Below are 9,250 nucleotides of genomic sequence, written 5' to 3'. Positions count from 1 at the left end.
TTTAAGTGTGTGATTATCTCCGTGTGAGCCAACACAGCCAGCTACAGGCATCCAGCTCAGCGTGTGCTTAAGTGTTTTAAAGTGCAGAAGCCTTCATTTAACAATGGATTTGCAGCAAGAAATTCTGAAATGCCTCAGGCATTTAACCATAACTGAAAAAGAAGGCTGTAGTTGCAGCGCTCTTCGTTCGCAATACATTTCTTGGGAATTGGTCGAATAGAAGCCATCGTGTGATGGCGGCTTGTGCTCAGAAACAGGCCGGGAGCAGGAAACCCAGAGGTCAAAGCCGGGATGGTATGCAGCCACCCCAGGCTTGGTTCAGTTGTTCTGTGCAGATGTACAGTGCTGCTCGAGATGCCCCTGGGTATTTCTGTGGCCTCCAGCTGCTGCTCCGAGAGGGAGAGTCTCCCAGGGGCCCCGTGTCACATCTGCGAGCCCCGCGCATATGCCTCGGGTGCTTGAGGACCGCTCCAACAGCACCATGTGCCTGGATGTGATCCCAACTGATCCTCTGCGTCACGGGGCAGGCCAGCTGCCGGCCCCACCTTGTTTTCCTCTGTTGCAAAGTGAGGATAACACAACTTACTTCATACAGGGTATTGCAAGTATAAATTAGATCCTCTCTGTGTGATAATTTTCCTGTTGGAAGCAAAAGTTAGGCATTGAATGTCGTTAGCATTAGGTGTTCCTGCTTGTAGTTGAGCTACAATCTTGTAGCAACTATGCCATTCTTGTAGCTCGATTTGTTAATAATTCAAGAATTCTTAAAAACAGGCGCACAACTTGCCAGCTAGGAGGTTACTTTCAAAAGGAGCTGTTTTTCGAGACAGGCACGGTTGCTGTTGGGGTGGTTGGGCCATGCCCGATTGCTGTCAATCCAACATGCTGTGCGTTGCATGTTGCACGGCTGCCATGCAACAGTTCCTGAAAGATGGATCTGTTTACGTGAGTTAAATTGGGGTTGGCTGTTGGTGGTGTGACTAGATGTAACCCACCTTTCCGCAGGAGCATGGAAGGGAGCTCAGGGGCTTTTGCTCCTTCAGGGCTTGCCATTTGTTTTCTCTGTATCAGAGGAAACTTCAAATATCAGTTCATCATTTCCTGGAAAATGACATTTCGTTTTCTATAGCATGACATTATTGTTGATAGCTGGGGAAAAATGCCTTAGAAGGGGGATTTAAAGGCATCTGATCAATGCTCATCCGTTCTGTGGAATGGTTTCTCTGCAGTTCAGATTTTGCTGTCCTCCCTTTTATTTTTTTCGTTGAACAGGATGTTCTGGTTACTCGTTGGCAAAGGATGCGTCACCCGTCTGGGGACCCAAGCTGCTGCTTCCCCGGGAGCAGAACTGCGGCCCCTGCGACTGTGTCCAAACCGACTTGCGCGTGCCCTGGGGTTTTACACATGACCCTTGTTCATGTCTGTGACTGAGCTGTGACTTCTGCTGCCTTGTGGCCTGGATTTCCTCGGTGTGGAGACAAAGCCTGGCCGAGCAGAAGCAGGAGCTGCAAACCCGCTTTGTCTGCAGAGGCGGCCGCGGCGTGTGCCTGAGCCCCAGCGCCGGCGTGGGGCCGAGCCTCTGGCTGGTGCAGAGCTGTGTGCCGTCTGTGGCGGGCTTGGCCAGGAGGTCAGTCTCGGCGTTCACATGGCAGTGAGAGTGCCGGTCTCTGGCGATGAATGAATCTTCTTAAGTCAGCAAACAAGCGGTGGTACGTTTTAGCTTTGTCGTGAGTATTGGAAAGCATCGTGCCGACTTCTCAGCTTTCATCTTACCCTTATTTAAAGACATACTGGGACTTGAGTTCCTTTTAGGTTTGTTCCCCTCTGAGTGCTTCTTATCCCTAGAAAATCAATATTCCGATTTATGAATGTTTGCCAGGCTTTTTGTATCTTTTTCCGTAAACCTGAAGTCACCTGAAAATCCACTATCGGAAAACTTTTTTAAAAGCCTGTTTTGTAACACATTTCTGGTAGCACGTTGGTATTAGCAGGTGTCAGTATGGATGTGTCTGTCAGCAGTGTTGGAGCTACCTTATTACCTTTGGCTGTTATTCCCCCTGACTTTTTGTGCAGGGAAGAAGGTGAGGGGATTTGACCCACGACAGCTGAATTTAAATGTGATGATGAAGCTCCGAAACAAATTTCCTGTCTTGCTTTATATTGCTGATAGCAATATTGCTCTTTTTTCCCTCCGAAGCTGGTGTTACAATATTGAGCAATTCATCTCTGCATGTATTCTTATGTCATACGCAAAACCATTCAGATTGAATGCCTCATAGAGATCCATTGAGTGTTTGCATCAATTGAAATTACTCCAGAGACCACAATGAGTCCTACAGGCGTGCAGTGGTGAAAAGTTCGGTGAAAGTGCCAAGTCACAAAGAGAAGTCTGCGGATTGTCTGCGGTTTTTAATGGAGAGAAGAGAGACCCCTGAGAGTGCTGCCCCGGCTGCTCAGGTCAGCATCCCCTGGAGTACCTGCCCGCTGGAGGACAAGGGGCAGCAGGACTGGCATCAACTTCCATGGAGCTTGCTCAGAAAAGCACCATGTTTCATTAATTGGCTCCAGCGCTAATTGAAGACTGGTGGTCTGTTCACAGGTATGTTGGATTCTTTATAAACTATAGGTTCCGTAAGGCTTTGGAAGGAGCTGGTTTCTGCTGAGCTGAGGGTGACCCTCCAGCCCAGACAGAGCCCTTTATCTGACATGTAATGCATGAATCAGAAAATGTGGCTGATTAGTCAACCATATTTGGTAATAAACTCGTTAACGTTTCAAAAGGTCTTTGAGGGAGCTGTTGAAAAGTCAGTTTGATTACATCAGCTGCATGCTGAATTTCTATGGGCTTGAAGCTGGAACGCACTTGTTGTGAGAGATTAACACATAGGTTCCCTGGCAGTGTGTTTGCCATATTCTCCGTGAGAAAATAGATAACTGCTCATATCACAGTAAATTCTCATATAAACATGCCATGGTAAATTCTCCTAAAACGAGGCGGAAAGAGAAACATGGAAATGTGCAGCAAGGATCTCTGAAAATCCGGGCTGGATTGATGTGGTGAATTTTGCAATGAGATGCATGAGTCAGAGAAGGAAAGTGCTAAATGTGAGTGTTCTGGTCATCAGTCCCTGCCTTGTTACGGTGTCGAGTAAGACATTGCTTGGCTAGCTATGATGGGTTATTTTCACAAGCCAGGTGAAGTGCACAAGGGCAGTGTCCTTGGTGGTGGGAGCACAGGAAGAAGAGCAGGGAATTGCTGGTCTAGAGGGTGGAAGGAGCTGTGCTGTTGGCCTTTAGACCAAGATAGTTTGATATCTTGGTCTAAATTTTTCATATTTTCATTGATTCCCTGCCTCTCGGATATCAAACTAATGGAATCTACAGGTAGCGTGGATCTGAGAGGTGTTCTGTAAAGCCGGTGAAGGTTTGGAGACAGGCACTGCTGGTTTTGGACCCGGCATCACCTGGATGTCCTATGTTCCTCCCCCTAGAGCAAAACTGCTCTTCAGCCTGGAAGCATGAGCAGCGTTGCCCCATTTATTAACACGTCTCTTCAGCTTTCTGCAGGTGCTGGCTGACTTCAAGCAAATCAAAGGGAAGCTTGGGACACCTCCAATCCCATGAAAAGGCGGTGGCCAGAAGTGCTGCTGTTGGAAGACAGGTAAGAGCAGGTATTGGTGAGGGATTCTGTGGCCAGATCACCCCACAGCACATGCAGCCTGCCAGGGGGTGGCACGCTGGGGGACACATGGCCAGGAGCCTTGCAGCAGTAGGAAAATGCTGAATTAAGAAAAGAGATCCAATCGTATTGAATAGAAAGTCAGTTTATTAAATGGAACGCAGGCACAGATAGATGTGTTGCCTCTGTGCAGAGCGTGAGTGTGATCCAGCTGGCACAGTCCGATGTCGTGCGGGGTCTGATGACAGTCTCCGCTGCTGCTGCACCTAGATGCTGCAGAGCAGACTGAAGACCATGATGCTCTGTGGGTATTAAAACAGCCACCCTGCTAAATGTTAGAAGTATGTAGCGAGCCCAGAGGGCAAGCAGGAAGGCTTTCCACCTTGGGTCACCGAGAACATGGGATTTCCAAGAAAAAAGCTGCCCTGAAGTTTCCTTCGTCAGCATGTCTATTAGATTGTGCTGCCCCTGCATATTTCTCCCCTGTATGCTGGGGGAGGGAGGGCAGTTCGTTGCTGGACCGTCACGGGAGGGGATGAGCTTGGGAGTATGCCACCAGGCTGTGAAATGAAATTCTGGTTTCATCAGTGGCTCCAGAATCTGGTTTCTTATCGCCTGTTGCCTTTTCTTGGTGGCTGGCTGGTTGGAGCAGCAGCGTTGCAAAAAAAGTTAACCAAAAAGTTAGTTATGATCCTCTGCGGTGCTAGGCTTTTATGCATTCCGTATTTGTGTGCGTATTTTGATGTCCAGTAAGGGAAGGGGAGATCCCTGCTAAGAAGGGAGATCCCAGAAGGAGAGTAGCCAGTGTAGGGATAAGGAGATCGTTACATAAACTGCTCTGACCTGGAGTGCCACGGTACTGCAGATATCCCGGAGAGCAGAGCCGAGATTTTGAGGGACTTCAAAGCTAATTTAATAAATTGCCGTGCTGCTGTTACGAATTTAAATTCTTAAGAAGGACTCGGAAGAAAAGCACAGGAAAATAGGAAAACGGAACCTCTTCTTTGTCAGATACCAATTTAAACACGACAATCTCTGATTGCAGTTTAACATAAACTAATGAGGGCTTAACGTTGTGCTTGCAATTACAGGCGGGGGTCAGCGAGACGCGGGTCCTGATGCTCTGCACCCTGCGCAGAGGCGGGTGACAGCCGGCGCCTGTGGAACGGAGGGTTCAGCGGCTGGCATCCATCTCCGCGCTGACTGCGCTGACAAGGTGAAATGGACCCACTGGGGATTCCCAATTAAATTCTGCTGACCTGGATTTGAACTGCTGAGCTGTAAAACAGGCTGCACCTGTCTTGCACGTGCAATTCCAGCAGCAGTCAGCCCTCGGTTTTGAGTCACGCCTCTCTCTGCCTTGGCTCCTTGTGGGTTAAAGCTCACCAGTGGCAGAAATGTGAACTCAAGCGTTGGGGGGGACTGCTAATAAAAAGCAGCGGAAAGGCCGGCCCATGCCTGAAATGACACAGTCTTTGAGCTGGAAAAGACCTACAAGGCAATGCAGTCAGCGTCCTGGCCGGCAGGAGATTGCTTCTTAAAGGGCATTTGGAAATTTTTTTTGTACAGTCTAGTCATAACAGACTCAAGGAATTGGGTTTCCCCCATGTCCCCCAGGGTATTTGCACCCTCCCCCCAGAGCTGGCAGCTGCGCAGCTGAAGTCAAAGCGCACCAAAGCCTTCAGTCATGTTTTTAGGCCACTGGCTGTCTTCTGGGCTAGCAAAAGCCCTTCCTCTTGTTGGCTGGAGCTGTTCACACGCCTCCAGCCCACGGAGGCAAGCAAGCAGTTGCCGATGCAGCCACGCTTTGGCTCGCAAGCTGCCCCTTGCCCCCAGCGGGTGCGTGTCCGGCAGCAGCCCCTAGCTGGGCTTTGGCCGCTGCCTTTGGTGCCGTGGAGCTGCTCTGACCTGTCTCCCCAGTTGCTAAGCTGGCCTTTAAAAGGCTCAGCTCCGCTTTTCTTTTTTCTTCCTCCCCCGACTTTGAGGGTTCAGTGCTGTTGCAGTCCTGGAGGGATACTGAAGCAGCATTCAGTGCACCCGAGGCGGGACCAGGGCCAGCTGCCCGTGGGAGCTCCCTCCACCTGAACTCATTAACCCTCAAAGGGTGTTTAAAAGTGATTTTGGATTTGCCATGTGTCTGGTTTGTGTGTAGGCTTGGAAAGTCTGGGGTTTTGCTCATGTCCTTAGTCTCTGCTATTGTGGGATCCTCATTGCCATTAGAAATTGGGTTAGTAATGTCTCAAATTGGTCAGCAGAAGATTTCAGCTTTGGTATCTTTGTGTTTACCTAAAAGCAGAAAGATACCCAGGATTCCCGTGTTTGCATCAAGCACCTGTAAGGCTGGGGCTGTTTATTACCCAAAAAGAGCTCAGTAGCACAACTGGCAGGAAGAAGACTGGGAGGTGAGTGCGGTCGCCGTGACCTGCTGCGTTTGCAAAGCTGCAACAAGCATTTACCAAAATTCCTGTGACCGTTTGGTCTAATCTGTTTCATCTCAGCCGGCTCGGCTCCTCCTGGCCCACCCGAAGCTCGAGTCTCCACCGCGGCAGCTGGGTTGCGCTCAGCAAACCCTTGGCAGCAATCTGATGCTCCCCTTTCCCGCGGCGTGCCTGGTGTCTGCTCAGTGCACTGGTGTGCCATTTGGGCTGGCAGCGCTGTACAAAATGTGTGGAGCTGAGGCCGCTCAGAGACACCCAAAGCTTTCCCCTAAACTGCCTCTTTACTGTGCACTGACTTGTTTCTTGTGTCCAGCTGAAGCCTAGCGAAATTCCCGTAGCGAGTGAGGCAGAGCTGGGATCCTCCTGATCATCTCTCAGCTCTTTGCCTGCAGAGTTTCTCCATGATGACAAAAAGGTGAATTTCTGTGAAACCTCCGTGTACCAAGTAAGAGCCTCGATGGGAGGCACAGCAAGGGCTTGCTTTGGTCCTGCTTCATCACAGGCCGTGCCGTGTGCTGGGGGACTTTGCGGGGAGCTAGAGCAGGCTCTGTGCTTCCATCCTCTCTGTCCTCTTCTCTCTCCCTCTCCAGACCTCAGTTTCCCACCCAGAATAGAGGGGTGACACAGCCAAAAGAAGTCGCGCTGTCTTCCAGCATTGTCACTGGAGTGGAAAGCCCCTGTGGCTTGAGGGCGTGGGTGCGTGACTGGGGTGCTTCAAACAGGGGAGGGACAGACGGACAGCCGCTGTGCCGTGCGATTGTGTCAGCCTTCGGAGCGTTTCCCAGCTGGAAAACCTGCGTCCTGGTTTGCGGTCAGAGTTCAGTTCAGGTTCTTCATTTATGTGCGTGGAAAATTAGGACGTACTTTGTTCAGCCTCCTTGTGCAGCCAGTATTTGGGGTGTTAACTTTCTCTGGCCTGTGATTTATCCCCCAAGAATACTCCCTTCAGGATGACATTTCCCCGTTTCACTTCACACAGCAGCGTTGCCTCCTGACCATCTTGACGGCTCCCTCTGCTCTCAAAAGCTGACCCAATGTCTCCACTTTTTTAGGAGCACAAGAGCTGGAAAATCATAGCCTCCCTCTGTCCGCATAAGCTGCCGCTCACGTGGCAGCCCCCCATGCTGCGGCCTCTGCCGCAACCGTGTTCCTGGGGAGTCCTTGAGGACTTTCTTCCTTGTGTGCACCCTAAAAGCAACGTCTGCCTCATTAGATTATAGCTGAAAAATCACAGCCAGATGGTCAATCGTGAGCTTCGGCAACCAAAGGAGCGGAGATATTTTAGGTTCAAGGGTTTCCCATTATGTAATGGCACAGACACAGAGGTGGCTGTCTTGGTTTCTTATTTCTTTGGATTTACATATAATGAAGGATTTTAGGGGTTTTTTTTTCCCATTTCAGGTTTTTGAGATTGGCTGGATCCATCTTAGAGACCCATTGCTGCTTTCAGCAAAAAGAGGGGCAAATGAGTCCCCGAGTTTATCCCCGTGAAGCGACAGCTGTTCAGCCAGGCGCATCCCCCAGGCCTGCCCAAACCGTCGCTCCCTGCGCATCCTTCCAGGTGTGCGTTACGGGGGGATGCACCACACTGGGACCGGGGGGAGAGCTCCGCAAGTGACCTCAGAGGAACTGACAAACCGCTACCGACCTCGCAGCCGTTGTTGGAGGAGCATCTCGGCACCCAGCCTGGAAATGGGAGACTGTGGCTTCTCCCTCGGGCGATGTGGCTAGCCTTTAGCAAGTGTGGCTAAAGGCTGGCGGTGGTGGATGAGGAGCGTGGAGCAGAGCTGAGCGCAGGGACTGGTCTCTAGCATAAAACTGGCAGGTTAGGACCTGGGAAAGGAGCTCGAGAGGCAGAAATGCTGCAGCATCTGGCCAGCCTGTGCTCTGCCTTTTGGGGCAGCCTCTTTTCAAGGCAGAGGAGCCGGGTGCTGTGACGGAGGAACCTAGAAAGGAGCTGGAAAAGGTTGTGGTGGAAAGGAGCAGCAGCGTGGGGCGCCGAGTGCCTCTGTGCACTGGACCCTCCTGCCAAGGAGCATCTCCTGTGTGCCGGGCAGGCCTGACCTCGCCGTGGTGTCCTCGTGAGCCTCCCTGGCACCGCAGCGGTGCTGGTGAGCAGGACCCTGCGCTGAGCGAGGGGCGCAGGGGCTGCCTAACCCTGCGGGGCCGCAGCACGGAGCTGGGCCGACTTTAACTCATGTTTTTTGCCCTCCTGACCCTGAAGGCCCTGAATAACTTGAGATTTAGAAACAGTCTGTGCATCTGGAATATTTCTGGCTCACTCATCATGCTGGTATCTAGACACCAGCCCAAAATAGCTCCTTGCCAAGATGCACCTCAGTTCTGGCTGGTAGCAAATCCGCAGCCGAAGTCCTTAAGGGGTATAAAGACATCTCGGCTGTAGCAGGCTCACGACAGCACAGGGAGAAACGGGCTGTTTGCTCTGAGCCTTGCCCTGCCAGGGGAGGACCCTGCGGCTGAGGAGGCAGTGAGGATGGGGGGTGGCTCCTGCCACAGACCCCCCCAGCTCAGCTGGCTGCTGGCCTCGCACTCCCTGCCATGGCCGGAGGCTCCTCCGGCATCTTCCCCGCCCCTCACTGCCTCCTGCGAGGCCTTGGCTGGAGGGGACAGAGCGAGCGGGTGACGGTGATTGCTTTAATAAGATGGACTTGACCCTTCTGAAACGAGGAGAGAGACCCTGCCTGGGGGTGGGTCCCCCTGCGGGAGGCAGCACCCCGAGGAGCACCCGGGCAGCACCCCAAGGTGCTCCCGGGCACCCCCAGCACTGCAAGTGGGGCAGAGCTGGCAGCACGTGTCGTCACGCACCCCAGCAGACTGGGACGCGAGTCTCCGCGGCACTGAATCCAGGTGTGGTTTTGTGCCGCGCACCAGAGTGGGTCCCTCGGGGGCTCTGCAGGGCAAGGGGCGCCCCCAGCCCCACAGGTTGGGGGCTCAGCCGCTCCGGGGTGGGTTGTTGCCCTGAATCCCACCCTTGTCCCTGGCTGGCAGAGAAGGGACCCCCCCCGGGAAGTAACGTTCTGTGGGCAGGGGGCTGCTGGGCCTCTCCTGCTGCTGCCAGTGCCAAGGGGGGCGGCAGCAACACTCGTGTGGTGTCCCCCATCTGCCACCGACT

This window comes from Falco rusticolus, chromosome 18 (genome assembly GCF_015220075.1).
Source record: "Falco rusticolus isolate bFalRus1 chromosome 18, bFalRus1.pri, whole genome shotgun sequence".
In the NCBI taxonomy this organism is placed as follows: Eukaryota; Metazoa; Chordata; class Aves; order Falconiformes; family Falconidae; genus Falco; species Falco rusticolus.
The sequence above is the reverse complement of the archived record's forward strand: the minus strand, read 5'-3'. Positions refer to the sequence as shown.